Source organism: Ambystoma mexicanum, chromosome 8 (assembly GCF_040938575.1).
Source record: "Ambystoma mexicanum isolate Mex_15411 chromosome 8, UKY_AmexF1_1, whole genome shotgun sequence".
Lineage (NCBI taxonomy): Eukaryota > Metazoa > Chordata > Amphibia > Caudata > Ambystomatidae > Ambystoma > Ambystoma mexicanum.
This window is the reverse complement of record NC_090929.1, coordinates 1,437,403,030-1,437,422,179: the sequence shown is the minus strand read 5'-3', so window position 1 is coordinate 1,437,422,179 and position 19,150 is coordinate 1,437,403,030.

The following is a 19,150-nucleotide window of genomic DNA, read 5'->3' as shown; positions in this document are numbered from 1 at the left end:
GAGGGCGTCTGAGGGAGAGATGATTTCGGGTGGGGAGCCAGTGAGGGAGGGAGTGATTAATAGCCCTAGGGAAGATAGGAGTGCGCAGATGGAGAGGGCTCTTGGGAACCCGAGCGGGGCGAGTGAGGGGGTACAGAGGGGGATGGCAGGGCAGAGGGGAGGAGGGGGTAAATACTTGCAGAAGAGTACAGGAGGGAGAAGGAGGGAGAGGTCCCCATCAATTGAGGAGGTTAGAGTGGGGCGCGGAACGGCCCCCATGGGTTTGAGGATTGTGGGTGGAGGGCGCTGCGCAGCCCCCGCTGGTCAGAGGGAGTTTGAGGGTTTTAGTACGGCCCCGCCTCGATCAGCACAAGGAGAGCCTAGAGGGAGCAGCACGGCCCCTAGCAATGAGGATTACAGGGTGGAGGACGGAACGCCTCGCCCGAGAGAAGAGGACCAGGCAGGGGTCCCCCCGGCCCCGCCGAGAAGACGTCAAAGGAGTGATGGGGCGTATGCCCCGGGCTTGCAAGAAGAAGATCATCTGAACTCTGGCATGAGCTCGCATCAGCAGTGGTATATAACGGATGATGAAGTTGGATTGGAGGAATATGTGGGGCAATGGGAGGTAGAAGGTTATAGATCGGCAAGGGTAAGGGGGGAGGAGAAAAGAAGCTTGAGGTGGGATATGGAAAGGCAGGTGCAGGGGGGTAGGGGGTCGGGGAAACTATTGGCTGGGTGAGTCTGTTGACATGTTTTGTTCCCGCAGTAGGAGCCCTCTAAGAAAGGAGATGAGTAGCATCGAGGTGGACGCCAGACCACAGACGGCAGGCGTGGAAAGAGGTGAGCAGGAACGGGAATGGTCATCTGCATGGCAGAGAGGGGTCACGAGAAGGGTGACGGGGAATGAAGGGGCGAATTTGCATGGTGTAAGGAAAGAAGCTGGTGTGCAGGCCATTGGAGCCGTGGGGGTTGAGAAGAGCATTTGCTCAGTGGAGGTCCAAACGGACAAGGTGATGGAGCCATTGGTGCTCGAAGTGCAAGCTGAAAATAAAAAAGAGGATGAAGTGAAAGGAAAGGAGAAAAAATTGCCGGACATGGGGATAACAAAACCACTGGGGGCACACTTGATGGCAACGACAAGGGAGAAGATTCAGGCTGGGGAATTTGTAGATGTGTTCAAATTGCTGCATAGGGAAGTGAGAGCAAAAGAGGGGTCTAAAGAAGAAGAAAGGGAACTGGCGTCGCGCCCAAGGGTCCCGGTGACTATTGAGAATTGGACGTCGGCATTTATAATTTATGCCAGTGTTTATTGTGAAAAATTTCCAGAGCGTTGCGTGGCCCTGCTCAAATATATGGATGTTATCAGGAAGGCTTTCACGAGTTTTGGGGGCTTTGCATGGGTAAGGTATGATGAGGAATTCAGAGCGAGATTGGCGGAGGACAGTCAGGTGGTCTGGGGGGAGATAGACATGGATCTCTGGTGGCAATGGATGGCTCCAACGAGGCCTGCCCCGACGCTGCACACGGCGAGCGGGCTGCCCGTACCTTTCCGGCCCTTTCTTGGTCGCCCCGTCCATGAGGGGGAGGAGGTAGGGGGCAGTCATCAGCAGCGTGCTGGGGGTATAATAAGGACGGCTGCGCAAGGACCCTGTGTAGGTTCAGGCACGAGTGTAGCAAGTGTGGTGGAAAACACACTCTCACTCAGTGTTTCCAACAGGGGGACAGGGGCAGGTAGAGGGGTTGTGGGGAAAAGCTTTTACTCCAATTAAAGTAGGGGTGCTCGAAAAATGGTTGCAATTTTATCCGGACAGGGAAGGGGTGAAGATTTTGAGTGAGGGTTTCTGTCAGGGGTTCAGATTAGGGTACCAGGGCCCAAGCGTGCGTAGGTGGGCTGAAAATTTGAAGTCAGCAAGAGAAAATGTTGACGTGGTGAGACAAATTGACCAAAGAAATAGTGGCAGGAAGGATAGTGGGCCCATTTGATGACCTGCCGGGTGATTTAGTTATATCCCCATTGGGGGTGGTGCCGAAGAAAGCTCTGGGGGAGTTCAGACTGATACATCATTTGTCATGGCCGGAGGGTATGTCAGTTAATGATTTTATTGCCCCGGAAGAGTGTGGGGTTGTGTATGCCAGTGTTGACCAGGCGGTGGAGCTGATAAGGAAGGAAGGGCGAGGGGCCTTCATGGCCAAGTGTGATATCAAGGCGGCTTTCAGGTTATTGCCGGTGCACCTGGAGGATTTTTGGTTGTTGGGCTTGCAGTTTGAGGACGGCATATACATAGACAAAGCCTTGCCAATGGGGTGCGCAATTTCCTGTGCTTTGTTTGAGCGGTTCAGCTCTTTCTTACAGTGGGTCTTCTCATTCAGTTCGGGTTGGGAGAGTGTGCTGCACTATTTGGATGATTTTCTTTTCATTAGCGGGGCAGAAAGAGTGGAGGATTGTGAAAAAATGCTGCAGGCGTTTCAGGAGCTGATGGAGGAGCTGGGGGTGCCCTTAGCGGAAGACAAAACAGAGGGGCCGGCAGTGGTATTGACATTTCTAGGAATTGAGCTGGATTCAGTGGCCATGACCTCACGCTTGCCGCACGACAAGGTGAGCAAATTGGTGGTTTTGTTGGAACAAGCGGTGGCGGCCAAGAAAATGATGCTGGTTGAAATGCAGAGTTTGGTAGGGCATCTGAATTTTGCATGCAAGGTGGTGGCCCCAAGGCGGACATTTTGCAGGAACATGGCGAGGGCTATGGCGGGAGCGAAGTGCCCACATCATCTGATAAGAGTGTCAGGGACAGTGAGGGAGGATTGCAGAATTTGGCTGCGCTTTTTGGAGAGTTTCAACGGAGTGTCGATGTGCTTGCAGGGAGACCCGGTGACTTGGGAAGTACAGATATTGTCTGATGCAGCAGGAGCGGGAGGTTTCGGAGTTTTCTGGGGAGGTAAGTGGTGTGCGGAGAAATGGCCATTGCGGTGGTTGAAGGAAGGAAGGAGTATAGCATTTCTTGAATTTTTTCCACTACTAGTGGCATTGCAGTTGTGGGGGAAATATTTGCAAAACAAGAACGTGAATTTCAATGTTGACAATGAATGCGTAGTTCATGTGGTGAACAGGCAGTCAGCTAAGGATCAGAGGGTGGTGAGACTAATGAGAGAATTTGTTCTGCGCTGCATGGAATGGAATGTGGTGTTTAAGGCAACACATGTGCCGGGGAAGGATAATGGCATCGCTGATGCATTATCTCATTTTCAATGGCAGAAATTCCATGGATTGGCTCCAGATGCAGAGCAGGAGGGGCAACAGATTCCGGAGGAGCTGTGGAAGATAGGAAGCTGAGAGCGCTTTCATTGGTGGAGGGTTCATTGGCCTCAGCATCTAAGGAGGCATATAGGAGGGCCTGGGAGGATTTCTTTAGAGGGGGAGCTTGTAGTTGGAAGGGTAGATGGGACGCAGAAGAGAGGAGGAGAGATGATGTCATGAATTTTCTCCTGAGGTGTATGGACAGGGGCTGGTCAAAGGCAACGATTGCGGGGAAGTTAGCAGGGATTGCTTTCTATGGGAAATGGTTTTGGGGTTTTCAACCAAGTGGGGGGGGAATGGCAAATAGGATGTTGGAAGGATGGGCAAGGGAGAGTAAGAGGGACAAGGATAAGAGGAGGCCGATATCGGCGGAATTGTTGCAGAGGCTGATCGAGGTGGTGGGGGGAGTTTGCTGGTCGGTATGGGAAGGGGAATTGTTTGTGACTTGTTTTACTTGGTTATTCTTTGGGGCTTTCAGGGTTTCTGAGTTGGTAGGGGGAAGAGGGGGGGTAAGAGGACTGCAATGGGAAGATGTTCGAATTACAGAAGAAGGTCTGGACATCAAGATCAGAAGATCCAAGACTGACCAGAAGGGGAGGGGTTCTTGGGTTCTACTGGGTAGGGGGAGTAAGGATTTATGCCCAGTACAGGTAGGAAGGGTGTGGAAGGAGCGTTGTGGGGGTAAGACAGGCTTGGTGTTTCAGCATGAGGATGGATCGCCGGTGGCAGCGGCGCATGTGCTGGGGGTATTGAGGAAGGCATTGGTGGCAGTGGGTGAAAAGGCAGAGGATTTTGGGACTCATTCTTTTAGGATGGGCGCAGCATCTGAAGGTAGTAGGTTGGGATTTTCCGAAGACAAAGTGAAAAGCTTGGGGCGTTGGAGGTCTGGGAAATACAAGGGTTACGTCAGGGAGTTTGATAAGGGGAATGTTTGAAGAAAGGAGGGAAAGGATTTTGGGACGACTGCTTTTATTGTAATGTTTTTGACTTGTCAGTGATTTTTAATTTCTTTTTCAGATGCTGCGCGAAAGGAAGGGGAGTTGGCGCAAGTGTGGATTGTTGGCCATTCAATTGTTAAGTGGGCTGGGAAAGAGGCAGAGAAAAGGGTGCTTGGGAGGCAGCTGGGATGCAGCTATAAGGAGGTGGCGGTGAGATGGCACGGTTTGGGGGGTCTGCGTTGGGATCAGCTGCTTCCTATATTAGCAGGGATGAGGGAACGCTATGGGGTTCCTGAGGTGGTGATTATTCATGCAGGAGAGAATGACCTGGTGAAGGATACGGGGGTTTCTCTGCGAAGGAAAATGAAGAGGGATTTAGTTTGGATGAGGGAAATGTGGCCTCAAGCAAAGGTGGTTTGGACCAAGTTGTTGCCGCAGAGAGTTTGGAGGGGTGCGAGAAATGAGGGAGCAATAGAGAGGACTAGGAAAGGGATAAACAGGGAAATGGTTAAGTTTTGTGCCTCGGTGGCGGTACAAGTGATGGACCATAAAGAAATAACGTATGAAGGGCTCCTTATTTTTAGAGAGGATGGAGTACACTTGTCCATGTATGGGAATAATCATTACCTGGCGGACTTGAGTTCCTGGCTGGGAGACTGGGTAAGAAGTTGGAGGTAGGAAAGAGGAGGGGGGGGGAGCGGGGCAGAAAAAACTCCTCAGGGGAGGGTTTTTCTGGTGCTGGGGGCATAGCCCCTTTTGATGTGGGGGGAGGGAAGCACAATGGGGAATGACACGGGAAATGATGGGGTGGCGCTGTTTGCACAAGCAGGTCACCCCGGGGGAACAGGTATTGAGCCTGGAGGGGCATGGCCCCTGGGAGAAAGCGGGACGCCTGGGAAAAGGGCAAGGAGGCGGTAGGCTCCAAGGGGTAAGTAGGGAGGAAATAGCTGAGTTATTTATTTAATTGTTGGGAAAAATGAAAATGAAAAAGGAGAATGTTTAATTATTTAATTGTTTGTTGAAATATTTATTTAGTTTGTTAGGCCATTGGAGCCAGTTAAGCATTTTGAATTGTAAGCTTTGACCTGTCACATTAAAGCGACCTTTTCCACTTTTAAATGAGTCTGGGTTTTTGTGCAGTAAGCCAAAAGGGGGGCCCCGGGGGGAACGCGAAGCGTTTCCCCCGGGGAGTTTCTGGCGCTGCACACGGCCAGCGAGTGACCGTGGGAGGCAGAGTGCCTCCCTAGGTATTTAAGGGGCTCAGGGAAGGTTCGGGAGCCAGGCGACGGTTAGGACTTGAAGATTGTCCCGCCCTCCCACCCCTTCATTTTGGGTTTTAGGCCATAGGTCTGTTTCAAGCATGGGAGAGGGTGCAGGGTACATTTTGTGGGGGTTTTGTTAGAGGTAGGGGTGGTAGTTTTTTGTGACAGGTCGGGGCATTGTGAAGATGTGATGTAAATTTCTGTTGCTGATGTGGCAGGTCAGGCTGGCTGCAGGTCAGAGGAAGGGGGAGATTGGTGTAGAGGGGAGTATAATGGGGTTGAAGTGGTTCTGGGCGCCGGGGGCATGGCCCCTTTTGATGTGGGGGGAGGGAAGCACAATGGGGAATGACACGGGAAAGGATGGGGTGGCGCTGTTTGCACAAGCAGGTCACCCCGGGGGAACAGGTATTGAGCCTGGAGGGGCATGGCCCCTGGGAGAAAGCGGGACGCCTGGGAAAAGGGCAAGGAGACGGTAGGCTCCAAGGGGTAAGTAGGGAGGAAATAGCTGAGTTATTTATTTAATTGTTGGGAAAAATGAAAATGAAAAAGGAGAATGTTTAATTATTTAATTATTTGTTGAAATATTTATTTAGTTTGTTAGGCCATTGGAGCCAGTTAAGTTTGAATTGTAAGCTTTGACCTGCCACATTAAAGCGACCTTTTCCACTTTTAAATGAGCCTGGGTTTTTGTGCAGTAAGCCAAAATAGCTTACACATATTTAATTCCAATTTAACCAACACTTTCCTCCCAGCAACACCCACCCTCCAGGCCTCAATTTAATATGACCCCTTTAATTGAAAGGCAAGATGCAGGGAGTGAGAACACAATGGAAACATTGTTTTGCTGCTGATTTAAAAGGCGCTGTTTGGGAAAAGAATTCAATGGGAAACATTGTTTTGGGTTTATTGTTTAAAAGGGAAAGTTGGGAAAAGAAACTCAAATTAAAATCGTTTTTCAACACCCTTGAAAATGAAAGGCAGGACTTCATAGTTTGAGGTCAGAGAAAAAAACATTAAAAAAATTTCATTTTGCAACATACATGCAGTTGAGATACAATACTTCACAGCTCTGGTTTAAAATCAATGGGGAATTTCGTTTTACACTCTCCACAATGACTTGAAAGGTAGTGTTTTATAGATTACTTCTTTTTGGGATTATGGACTCCCATCCCCCTTTTTGCATAGAAGTCAAGGATTTCAGAGACAGTCAACCTGGTCTTTATAGGCTATACCAGTTCTAACACACCGGGCATGGGCTATTGTTAGTTTCGAATTCTAACAATCCTCATCCCGTGATTTTCTATGTGAGAATTAATTGATTTACTTCCATCAAATGTGCTAAGGATCTACACAGTCCCCCCCCCCCCTCTCCACACTTTAATGGAAACGTTTAAGGATGGCTGCTCACAACACAATGCAATTTCAACAGAGGGGTGGTTTTCGAATGGGGAAATAAGTTTGAGTAAGATTTAATAAATTGTGCAAATGGCCTACCCAGTTCACTCCCTCCTTGACCCACCAATGGAAAGGAATTAAGGCAAGTTACTCCCCACACAATTGATGGCTTTGGGGTATTTACTTACATGTGAGGCTTTGGTCAGGGAAAAAAGCAGGGCTCCTCCTAGAACAGCACAGGTCAGGTCAAGGGCTTTCAGTCAGAGATTTTCTCCTACACCCAGACTCCTTCTGCTCCTCTGGTTTGGGTCCCTAGCTAGCTTCTCTTATGTCCCAGCCACTGTCTTGAATGCAAGAATTGAGGCCTCTCTGCTAGCTGTTACTTGCAAGTGTCCAGCAGCAGCTCCCTCCTGGAATAATTCACCAAAAGCCCAGTTTTAAAGACAATTGCCTTTTTATAGGGCAAATGACATCACTATTTCATCAGAATTCCCGTGGTAAGGATTGGTTGGTTCTCTCCACCCAACTCCCACCTCTGTGCTGATAGGACAAGGAGTTGAGGTGCGTGGGTTAGGAAAGCTGAGGGAGAAGAAAGTGTTATCCCAAACTGACAAGTGGGTTTTGCATGTTTAAACTCTGAAAATCTATCAACATGGCAAGTATGCAGATTTTTCCAATCTTTACATGTATGGATATATTTTTAAGAACTACATTTTAAGGCAAATCAGATAATGCTAATCCAAAGTTGGCACACCCTTCCTATGTAGATATATAGTTTTTCCCTGTTTGGTCAGGAGCTGCATCAGTGAAAAATATGACAATTCATAGTTCCCATGTTACTTCCAGGACTGATCGCCTTAATCAGATTGTCCTTAATAACCGATGTTGTGTTTAACACACAAAAACGTTTTAGGATGGTTTAAAGGAAATTTCTGTCACCTTTAAAAAAAAGTTTGGAATGAGCTTTGTGGCATATACGCTGCCCTCTTTATGAATCAGAATGTATTCTTCTATTAATTGAACCCCTGCCTCACAAGCCTCACTCATTTTCCTAGCCCCCATCTTTTTTTAGGTTTCATTTATCCTTAAACATGTGACCAGCCAGTTGCTGGCTCATGTTTATCTTAGCATATCCCTCTGTCTTCCCAAGGGTACGGACTATAGCTTAGTGCACATGTTAAGTGAGTTGTGGCCTCAAGGTCAATTCAGCTGGGCTGGCCTTATCTATTTTCACTGTGGTTCCCATCTCTGGCTATGTATTTATTTGTCTTTTTAAGCATTGAACCCGACTATTGACAACCAGAACTCAGTCACTGTGACAAGCAGAGGAAAGGTCTTGGAGGTTAAAGTTCCAGTTCAGTAGAAATGTCCAGCTGCACTCCTACTTTTGAAAGTACAGTCATGAATCAACTGACTGCATTTACCTTTTGACATTTTTCATGGCATGATGTTTAAGCCATTTGTATATAAATTACGTTTAAACCAGTTGTTCATAACATATAGTATTTGCTTCAACAATAATAATCCTGAGGTACATTCAGAATGTAACCAAATAGGCAAGTTAACAGAGAGCACCAGTGTTCACGTCTACCACAAGTAGGCCTCTCCTTTTCAACTATGTCAATGTAATGTTCAAATGTAAGTGTTTTTATTCGTAACAAATACACAGTGCTTGGCTTCAACTTTAAATTTCTGGATCACATTATGGTGCTGCATTGAAGATAATGTACACGCTGCTATCTGTCTCCAAGTAGAAAGTGTAGCTTTCCATGTATTTAGTAAAACTGCATTTTCAGCCACATGTGTCTTTTGCCATACATTGGGCCTATCCAGCACTTTTAAGTTTCCAAGGAACATTTTCCTTCACTCGAGTGCCTGTTCATTTTGGTAAAGTTGAAAGAGGCCCATTTCTGTTCATGTCCTAGGCCTCAAGTCAGATACATGTTTTGGACTGGCCTTCATTTTCCAATGGATAGCACCAATGAGCCTCATTCTTAAATATGGCGCTTGCTTCTTTATTTCTGGCATTCAGGGGCTATATTTTACCCCACACGATTCATCCACATACTTGGATTGGGCGTTGGCTAACCAGGTATATTATAAATAGGTTGGGCCTCCTAAAATTCTCCCACAAAGGCACCGATTTTAGAAATCCATCTTAATAGGCCTTCATATCAGGGGTGCTAGTTTAGTGAAGAAGCCATACATTAGCCAAAACAGCGGTTACAGTTTTATTGGCTCCCACCCGCACTTAGAGGCAGAGTCCAGCATGAAGCACACATGGCCTACTTCCCTTCATTTTCTCATTAAGGAAGTCCAAATTTCTGCACAGCACAGGGCAACAACCGCTGGACGGAACTGTACCAAATAATAAACAACTTGGGCATGAAGCATTGACTTGATTTCCGTTAAGGGTCAGGGGATATTCCGTCAAGTAGTTTTTAAAATATTTGACGGGAAAGGGGTGCACCCTTCTCCCAAAATGATAGCTACATTTCTTCCATGGTGCTTTGCAGCAGAGACTTTTCAGAAAGGAAAAATCTGCCATTTCTTTTGCTGGATGCGAGCGATAATTACCACAATAATGCGAAAAACAAGCTTTTAGGAGGTTGAAAAAGGATGAAGTCACATCAGGCTAGAGGTGGGGAGTGGGAAAGAGTACATCATGTGAAGTTGGGGGTAGTCAAGGGTGCCAATCACAGCTCTAGCGTTTTCGCATTACCATGGTAATATCCCGATAATTTCTGTGGTAATAACAAGAGAAAAAAAATGTGCCACAGACAAAACATTGCTGTAATTACAGAGATAATTACGGTAGTAATTATCAGGGGAAAGGAAACTGAGGAATAAAAAAATAAATGGTGGTTTGGGGGGTGACATCTGTTGTGATCACATCTACTTGGCAGGGGGAAACGGTATTTGTGCCAGTAGGCCTCAAAGAAATCTATTGGTGCAGCATGTGCAGAAGCCACGGCTGAAGGCCAGGACGAGTGGGTTTGAAAGAAACCTAGTGTATTAAAATATACAGTGGGCACGACCAAAAGCTGTGCTCACTGGCCAGGGACTAAGGCCATGGCTAGTGGGTCCCAAGGAAACATAGGTGCAACATGTACAGTGGCCACAGCCAAAGACCATGGCTAGTGGCCCTTGAATAAACTATCTTACAAAACCCATGAAATTCATTGAACAAAAAGGGACAGTTCAGGTGATCTGCTTTAACGCAACAAAACACTTGAAATTCACCAGATATGGGAAACTATTATCAAAATGTAGAGGCCGGCAAGGTAGCTCAGTGGGTTGAGTGTTCCCTGCTGCGATTTGTGAGTGATCTGCAGGTCGCAGATTCGAATCCCGGTATGGCCAACTCAGCCCTTCACTCTGCAATGACTTTTCTCTTTACCAGTCAAATGAGCTGCCGTCAGATACGCTGTTGTCCAGAGCCCAGAACCACAGTGGCATTGCTTCTCTACAGAGAGCCAGGGAGCCCACATCACCCTGTTTAAGGTGGTGCATGGCAACGGTGTTGTCCGTGAGGACTAGCAGTCTTGCCCCATACAGATGGGAAGAAAGTGACATCACTCAACACTCCAGCAAATTGATGTTCCCAGAATTCTGATGGACACCACAGGTCACTCACCACCAGGCCTTGTTGGTGGGCACTACAACCTTTCAGGAATGCGTCCATCACTAGGGTCATTTGGGGCCAGAGTGGTCTCAACAACGCCCCTTTCAGAAAGGGGATTCTCTGGGACCACCATTCCAGGTCTCTGGCTACTTTCGGCGAGACCAGAGGCGCGTCCCAGACAAACTTCGGAAAACTCACTAATGCAACCTCAAGCTTAAGCAGGCCTCCAGCACTACAAGAATGCAGGAGGCCAAAAGACCCAGCAAGCACAGAAAGGCAGAGGCATAAGCTGTGTCCTGTGATTGGATGACATGAACCATCTTGGTGATGTCAATTCACAGAGGCCCTGCCCAGGCGAGTGTCCAAGACCGCCCTGATGACCACAGGGACTGGGACACGAACTGGAGACACAATGAAGTTCATGGAGAAGTCCAAGCTGTGCAATAGGCTGCATGTCTGGTACAAATGTGCCGATGCCTGTCTAGGGAACGATCTCGGAGGAGCCAGTCCTCCAGATACTGAAAGACATGAATGCCTACTCGTCTGAGCCAAGCCGCCAGCAATTTGAAGACATTTGGTGCTGAAGAAAGATCGAATGGGAGGACCTTGAGTGACAGTTGCTCATGGCAAATCTCAGGTACTTCTGGCACTTCCAGTGGATGGGCACATGGAAGTAGGACTCCCGTAGATCCAGGGAGACCAGATAATCCTCCACGTCTAAGGCCTGAAGAATCAGCGCTAAGGTGACCATCTTAAACTTCTCCTTGCGTGCAGGTTCAAGAGCTAGAGTTCTAAGATGGGGCATAGACCCCCATCCCTCGCCACCAGAAAATAAGTTGAATACCTGCCCTTGCATCACTCCAAGTTGGGTACTTGATCTATGGACCCTTTCGCTAAGAACAGACGAACCTCCTCCAACAGGAGTGTGGGGTCCTGAGGCAGGCACTGGTTGCCCGGTGTGCATTGAGCAAAAGGGAGACTATCCCTGCTGAATGACACGTAAAGCCCAGGTATCTCATGGTAAGAATCCATTCATGAGATTAATTGGGGGCTTTGCGCCGGGGGCATAGCTGCACCTGTTCTTCTGAAGAAGCCGGACCTCTGGCTCTGTGGGCATAAGAGGTAAAGGGGCAATAACCACTACCCTGTGGCGGTCACAGGCTATTAAGGTTGGACCGCCAGGCCCAAAGATTTCGCAGTCACCTTAGATGCCTGGAATCTTTGGAGACATATCTGCCTATGTACCGAACAGATTGTTGCTATCAAACTGCGTTTTCAGAGGTTTTGCCTTAAAACCATCCCTCATTTCACTGGCTGGGATGTGTTGCGCTACCTCCCAAATCACTGACCACTGGCACAGGAAGCATTAATACATCTCAGACCAAGGCTTGCAGAGTCAAATACCTCCTACCCCAAGCATCCAACAATTTGCTCTCCCCATCCCCGGTCAGGGAGGATAGGGAGGTGTTTTGAGGCACTGTGACAGAGATGCATGGGTGGACAGGAACAGCAGGTCATATGTGCTGCCCTGTGCTTTTTGACATGTTCTCCATCAACTGTCAGAATGGAGGCCAGCTTAGACCATATTTCAAGGACTGGTTGAAAAGCAATAGGGTCTCCTTTTTTGGGCCCTTATGCATAATGTCCATGAGCTTGTACTGTACCCTGGGTACAGCGGGGCCAACAACCCAGCGGTATCAACCACATTAGCCTTAAGGTACTGAAAAGCTGTCTCAGGTTTACAATGGAGGTGTCCAGACGACCTGCGTCCTAAAGGTCAGTAGCAATGCCCACCAAATCAGCTTCCTACCATAAAATTCCCCTGGGAAGTCCCAGAACTTGCCTAAACTTCATGAGGTGCAGGGGGTCCATTACAAGGGGAATGAGGTCTCCCCTTCTCATCATAAATGTCCTGCATTCGGGACATGAATTCATCCCTTTGGAGCAGAGTACATTCTTGAGGAACTCTGGTACTACCGGCCTGCGTCATGGAGACAAAGGTTGAGGCTGGAAGACCGACGTCAGAAGACTGAGTAATGAGATCCTAGATTTGGGATCTTGTCCTTTGGTGCAGCCAAACCCAAGGATGTACGGTAAAGTGACTTTGTATGGGTCGCAAATTGTGGGAAGCTGGGAGCCATTTAGCTACTAGGTATAGCCTCGAAGACCCTAGTTAGCTTGACACCTACAGCTAACAGAAGCTACTTTCAGCGTCCCAAGTCAAATGCAGCCATGTAAGTATACCCATGTGCTTTGGAATTTGCGAAGAAGGCGCATTAAATTACATCTAGAAAGCATTTAAGGCACAATGTCTCATATGTACCGGACATGGTTATAGTTTGCATCTCAAGTAGAAACGTGATTTGTGCGACCTTTGTATGAGATCCTCATTCTGCATCAGATACAAAAGTGAGTGAAGTGGCATCAGATAAAAACAGGTGGCAGAGATGAAAAATGTGGCAGTAATGAGACTGCAACAGTGATTGATGTAGTAACAGAACACAGATGTAAAGACAGAGGTATGGTTTCAGTAGCAGAGATAAGGAAATTAAGGTAGCGGCAACACAGCAGAACTAACTGGAAAAAATGACTATCTAAAAAGGAAGTGTAAAAGTGAAGCAATGCAACCTGGCAAGAGACAGAGGAATCAAAAGGCAGTTAGGAATACAAGGAAAGAGCAATCTAGAAATAGAAAGGAGTGTATGGTGGTGCATATATGAATGCAGACCAAATATATGGGAGGTGGCCAAGTTTCACCATCCTTCACACACTTCAGAGTGGCTATTCTGACTGCGTATCTCAATGTTAAGTGGCTAAACAAAAGTATTTTTCAACCTCTACATTTCGTTTAACCTAAGTACATACATACTCATTTTTCTTAAAGTTCTCCATTAATCGTACATTCCAGAATTTGTTCATGAGACTTAAATAGCTCCTAGGTCGTGATGAGTAACTTCTGGTTAAAAGGAAATATACAATCCCCAGGAGCTACTTACACTTCCTGCACAATGTACTCTAATTTCAACCCCAGGTGTCTCTGGTGGTTTGTCTGAGTGCGGTGGACAGATTGCGCAGGTGGGGCAAACATGATCATTTTAATCTGGAAGGCCTCCCATTTCTCTGGAGTATAGGTTTGGGTAGGGAAGGTTACCCGAGATGCCTGGTCTTCTGGGGAGCCCATGGAACTGTGGCTTGTTTTCCTCAAAGAGGAGGAAGAATGAGGTCTAGAAGACTAGCTGGGAGAATGAGACCTCTTGCAGTTCTGCTTTTTCTTTTCCTTGCAGACCGGAGCCTGTTCTTTGGTGCGATGTTCAGCAACGAACGAGTCAGTTTGTCACCTTTTTCCTTGTGGAGGAAAGTGAACAGTTTCGTCTCCTGTTCCCGAAAGTGCCTTGGGGCAGGAGCGCCGGGTACGGGGGGGGCGGGATCCGGGGCCCGAGCCCCCCCCCAGCAAAATCAAGTCAGGGCTGAGCCCCCCCCCCGGCCGGAGAGAAGTGATGCAGCATCGATGGCCCTTTCCATCGATACTGCATCACTTCTCTCCGGGCGGGTATAATCGCGAAAATGTGCGATTAAGCCCTCCCCTCTAGGACTTATTGGTGTATGGTCCTGGAGGGGAGGGCTTAGGGCAGTGGTATTCAAACTGTGGGGCGCGCCCCTCTGGTGGGCCGCAACCTCATGCACAGGGGAGGGGGGGGCACGCATCCACAGTTTGAGGGAAATAATAAAAAATAAAAAAAAAAAAGAGGATAAATGACTCAAGGGTCGGACTGTTGCTTCATTAACAAGTAGCAGCCCGATCCACGGCCCCTGCCACACATGCTTGGTGCGACAGGGGCCGGGCCTTTGTGAGATCTCAGGCTCCATTAGGAGCCTATTTATAAAGACAAAAGAAAAAGCGCACACCTTCTTTTGCCTTGATGATGGTCATCCCCGCAAAAGAAGGCGTGTGCTTTTTTTTGTCTTCATGAATAGGCTCCTAATGGAGCCTGAGGCCCCACAAAGGCACGGCCTCTGTCGCACTATGGGTGGTGGCAGCAGGGTCGGATTGGCCCCTGGCCGGGCTGAAATCGTTCCTGGGGAGTAAGGGGCGGTTTCAGGCCATGCTTGGGCTGGTTTGAAAAAACATTTTGGGAAAAATTACTTTTTTCAAATTTATTTTTTCATTTTGTATTCTTCAAAAACCTTTCATCCTTCTTGGGTCGATACGAGTACCAACACAGGTTGGGTGATATTGTATGCAGATTGGTTCTATAAAAAAGAGCTTAAAGGTAAGTGCTATATAATACCATATTATCATGTGGCCTTGGACATCTGCTTGGAGTCACAGTAATTTGACAATATGGATCTATACACACAGATATTAATGATACGTACGGTGATCCATTCTTGTATGAAATGTATATCACCTTAGTGAAATCATAACCATATTTTTCGTAATGTAGTTTACTTAGGAACAATGCTATTTGATGCCACTTCCTATTTTGTCAAGGGGTGAAAGGTTGTGTTTCATCGCTTCCCGGGATGTCACTTTGGTGTGGGGTCAAATTACATCACTTTCGGTGATATCATCAGAGGTTGTGTTGTGAGGCGAGGGCTGGGCCACTTTTTTGAGGCGAGGGGTGAGCCACTTCTTTGGGTGACCGGGCCTATTTCTTGTCCCAGTCCAACCCTGGGTGGCAGCAGTGGTGTGGAACTGCCCAAGTGTCACAGAAGTGCTAGAACATATTTGGGCACAGGCACCTACTGTTTTACAAATTAAGCACTTGGTATACACATGCAGTTGCAATTAAATGTTCATTAAAAAAGTATGCCCTCAAGAGTATGCTATCACAGAGAAATGGGGACCCCAAAGCCAGTTCAACTACCCACTCCCAGGTGTGCTACTTAACAGGTAGATGTAAGTCGAGAGCCAACCAACCTTCTCCTATCTGTGCTACTGTACCATACAAATAAGGGTGAATCGATCTCCTGCAGCCTCTCTCCCAATCATCGATTCTTGATGATTTACTGGTGCAGTCACAAAAAAAATATTTTTTGGGGTTCATTTTGTTTACAAAAGTAGCGCATTGCTAAAACCCCCTGGCTGCCAGTTCATTGTCCTTGGAGCGTCCCAGGCTCCCTAACCCCTGAGAGCCACCAACCTTGGGTGCTGTTTTATAACAAATGAAAGACGCAGACAGAACAATAACTGTGTGAGTCAACTGAGAGATGAATGCACTCATGCTCCATTCAGAGAGAGGCTTTGAAAATGTAGCTCTGACAAATCAGAGAATCAGGGGGGCAAAGAAGCACTTCACATCTCCGCTCCCTCTTCATGGGTTTACGGTTGCCACCTGAAAGGTTGCCAGCAGTTAACCTGCCATCCTGTCCCATCTCCATGCCTCGTGTGCTATTTCCTGGTCAACCAAACCCTGTGAACTCATAGGCCGCATACGACCCACAGAAGTCTTTTTACCGCCCGTCCTGAACGTCTGTTTCTTGCACTAGTGCTATTAACGCGTGCAGCTCCAAGGTTATTAACAACCAGTGTTTGTGGGTAAAGGGTCGGCATAAAGTCTCTATTTCAGAGCCAGAGTCAAATGATAAGGTGCTTGTGGCAGTATGGAGTTCCAGGCCTCTGCTTGGACGCCGGGTTCTGCAACCTTTAGCTCTGCAGATGTGTTGGACTACAATGCTCATCAGTCCCAGCCAGCATAGTCACTGGTTCCTCTACATCAGCCTCTTGCTGACATAGAAGGGTTTATAGCTGTTCAGTGGGCATTCAGTGGTTAAGATCTATGCTGGCCTGCCATCTTGTGATAAACGGCAGCTATTAACCTTAAATTTGTCGCCATTGCAAGTCTCACTTCTCCCACAGCAACAGCAGAGCCCGCTTGCCAGTGCCTGATAATCCCAAAATTCTCTGTAATTTTATGCAAAGCTGCATTTTATTTTTATAAGGTTATTTTACTCACTGAATGCTGATCAAGTGTTTTAAGTCTGGACTTTATTAACTGGGTGCTTGTAATTGCAGCACAAGTACTCTTTACAATCTAAACTAGAGGTGTGTTTACAATGTTGATTGTTCCAAAATACATCTCCTAGTGTGCTGCTTTGGGTCAGGTGGCCCCCTTTAAGCTGTACACAATGATACATTGTCTGGTTGACATACTATGTGATTTGTGTATTTTATAAAGGAAACTAAGACCACTAGAACTCACCACCCCAGAAACACCCAATCCTACCTTTGGGGGCATTCCTGTGGACATGGGAACACAGAGGAAAGAATGAATAAAAAAGTATTTGCCTTCAAAAGGAAGCTAGACCTTTACAAAAGAACAGTTGGAGCTGGGCAAGCCACCTAGCAACATTAAGGTCCAGCTTTGATGAATACTTCCCTGAAGTAAATGCTGGCATTAATGACTGGGTGATGCAGACTTTTCTGCAGAGCAGAGGTGGTGGTGCATCATCCATTTGATACCTAGGAAGAGCGGACTGAGGTTCAGTCGGACACTACTCTGCAATCCGAATTTAGGAACATTACAGTGGGTGAATTTTGACTGAAGGTAATACTGGAGTATCCTACATTCGCATGGTCTGCTATACAGTCGCTCTTACCCTTTGGGTCTTACTACTTGTGCGAAATAGGCTTTTCAGCATTGGCTTTTTTACCGACTCCTTCATTTTTTGCATAAGCAGTGTTTCAAATGAATGTTGAAAACCCGGAAAGTGGGAGTTTTTAAAACATAGAGACGACCATGGCTACAACATTTAGACACGAGTGCTTCCATCAGTCCCAAACATCACCTGGCTCCAGGGTGAGCCTGGGTAACTGCTTTTTAACATTGTACACTACTTTACCAGAATTTCTGGTAAACTACAATGTTAAAAGCAGTTAACACTCTTCCTCCCCTCCCCTCAAGTCTGAAACCACACATGATTGCATTATACTTCAGCCAGGATTACATTATACTTCAGCAGCACATCTGATGTGTCCACTGAATGGTTTAAGATTAAGATACATCCCTAACTCTATCTGGTTACCCATAGGTAACATCTTAGCAAATGTCACTTGTGGCTGGCCAATCTACAGCAGCACTATTGTAAGTTTGAATTGTTGATATGTTTTACTGAACTATGGCACCACACATGTCTTGCTTGGTACTTTTCAATCGGGAAACATCTTCTCGTTTCCCTTGAATTAGGAACTTTTTTTTTGGTGGTGGTGGTACTCCACCTTGCAGCTGTACCTTCTATTTAGCAAGCATTTCATTCTCCCATCCTAGTTGTTTTGCTCTGCCGTTTGAGGGAGGGCTACTACAACCTGGACGATTATAGAGCGGTGGAGTAGGGGCAGTGATGTCTTACTGGAATGCAACTTGAAGGCTTAAATCTCCTTTCTTGACTTTAGTATATGCAGTGCATGCTAGCCAATGTTTCCACTGTTCTGCGCGCGCCAACACCCGCCCCCCCACGCGCTGTTGCACCAAATTGGCGACTACATGCAAATTTGCGGTCATATAACTGCCAGTGATGTCAATTCCTGTATTTGGGCCCCCCACCCCCCTGGAAATTCATAAATCGGCTCCCCTGCCTTGGGGTGCATCGACTGACACGACTCTCAATCCTGGGAGTCGTGTTCCTAGGCAGTAAGGACAGATCCTGCGTGGAATCCGAAATTGACATTTGACATCCACATTCAATGGAGGGTTTAAAACTCGCGGAAATCGATGGAATTGGCATATTGTCAACAGACAAGAAGCAGTAAAACTTCAAAAAGCAAAGCTGTGCGCCTTAAGCAAGCATAACGCGAAGAAAAAAGGAACTATGTTTGCAGCGCTACAGGATATACTTACCCCAAAACCTATCTGGCGCAGGGCACATACATGCATCGGACAGAGCAGTGCCCTGCTCACTGGTGGAGAAAAGAATTCAGGAGCATTGCGAGAATGCAGTTAGACTCTTGCTACTGAACGAAATTAATCGCGCTGCAGTTTGAAGCAAATGCCCATTTGTTTGGTCTAAACAATCACTTTTTTCACTTGTTGAGTGCTAAGCTCCGCCTACTCATCAGCAACTGCCTACAAAAACAGGAGGCAGCGCGCATTGGCGCACGTGCACTGTGAGAGTGCTTTGAAGAGTGCAGTTAGGCTGTGTTAACTGCATGGTATGCCTTGGACACTCAATGACCGACACTCCGAGTCTCATTATGAGTGAGATATAAATACTAATGTTGGTTTTCTGCTCTCATGCTAGAAATGTATAGCATTGTATTTTGAAGCAAATCACCATTCGTATGGACCCAACAATCACTTTTTTCATTTGCGAGTGCTAAGCACCGCCCACTCATCAGCAACTACCTACAAAAACAGGAAGATGCACGCATTTGTGAGTGTGCATTTTGAGTGCTTTGAAGAGTGCAGTTAAGATGGTGTCTGGTGCACAGCGATTATTTCACATTTATTCATACTCCTGTTGCTTTAACACAGCATTTCTCTAGGAGTTTTTTTTTTTTTTAACTTGCTCTCATCCGAGCAAATCACTTGCAACTCTCATGTCTGCTATTTATTCTTTGAAGTCTGCCATGCCCCCGCCAATGAATGCCCCCCCCCCAATGAAATCAAAGTTGCTAGAGCAAACAAAACATACGCCGACGAGGGATGCTCAGTTCGTA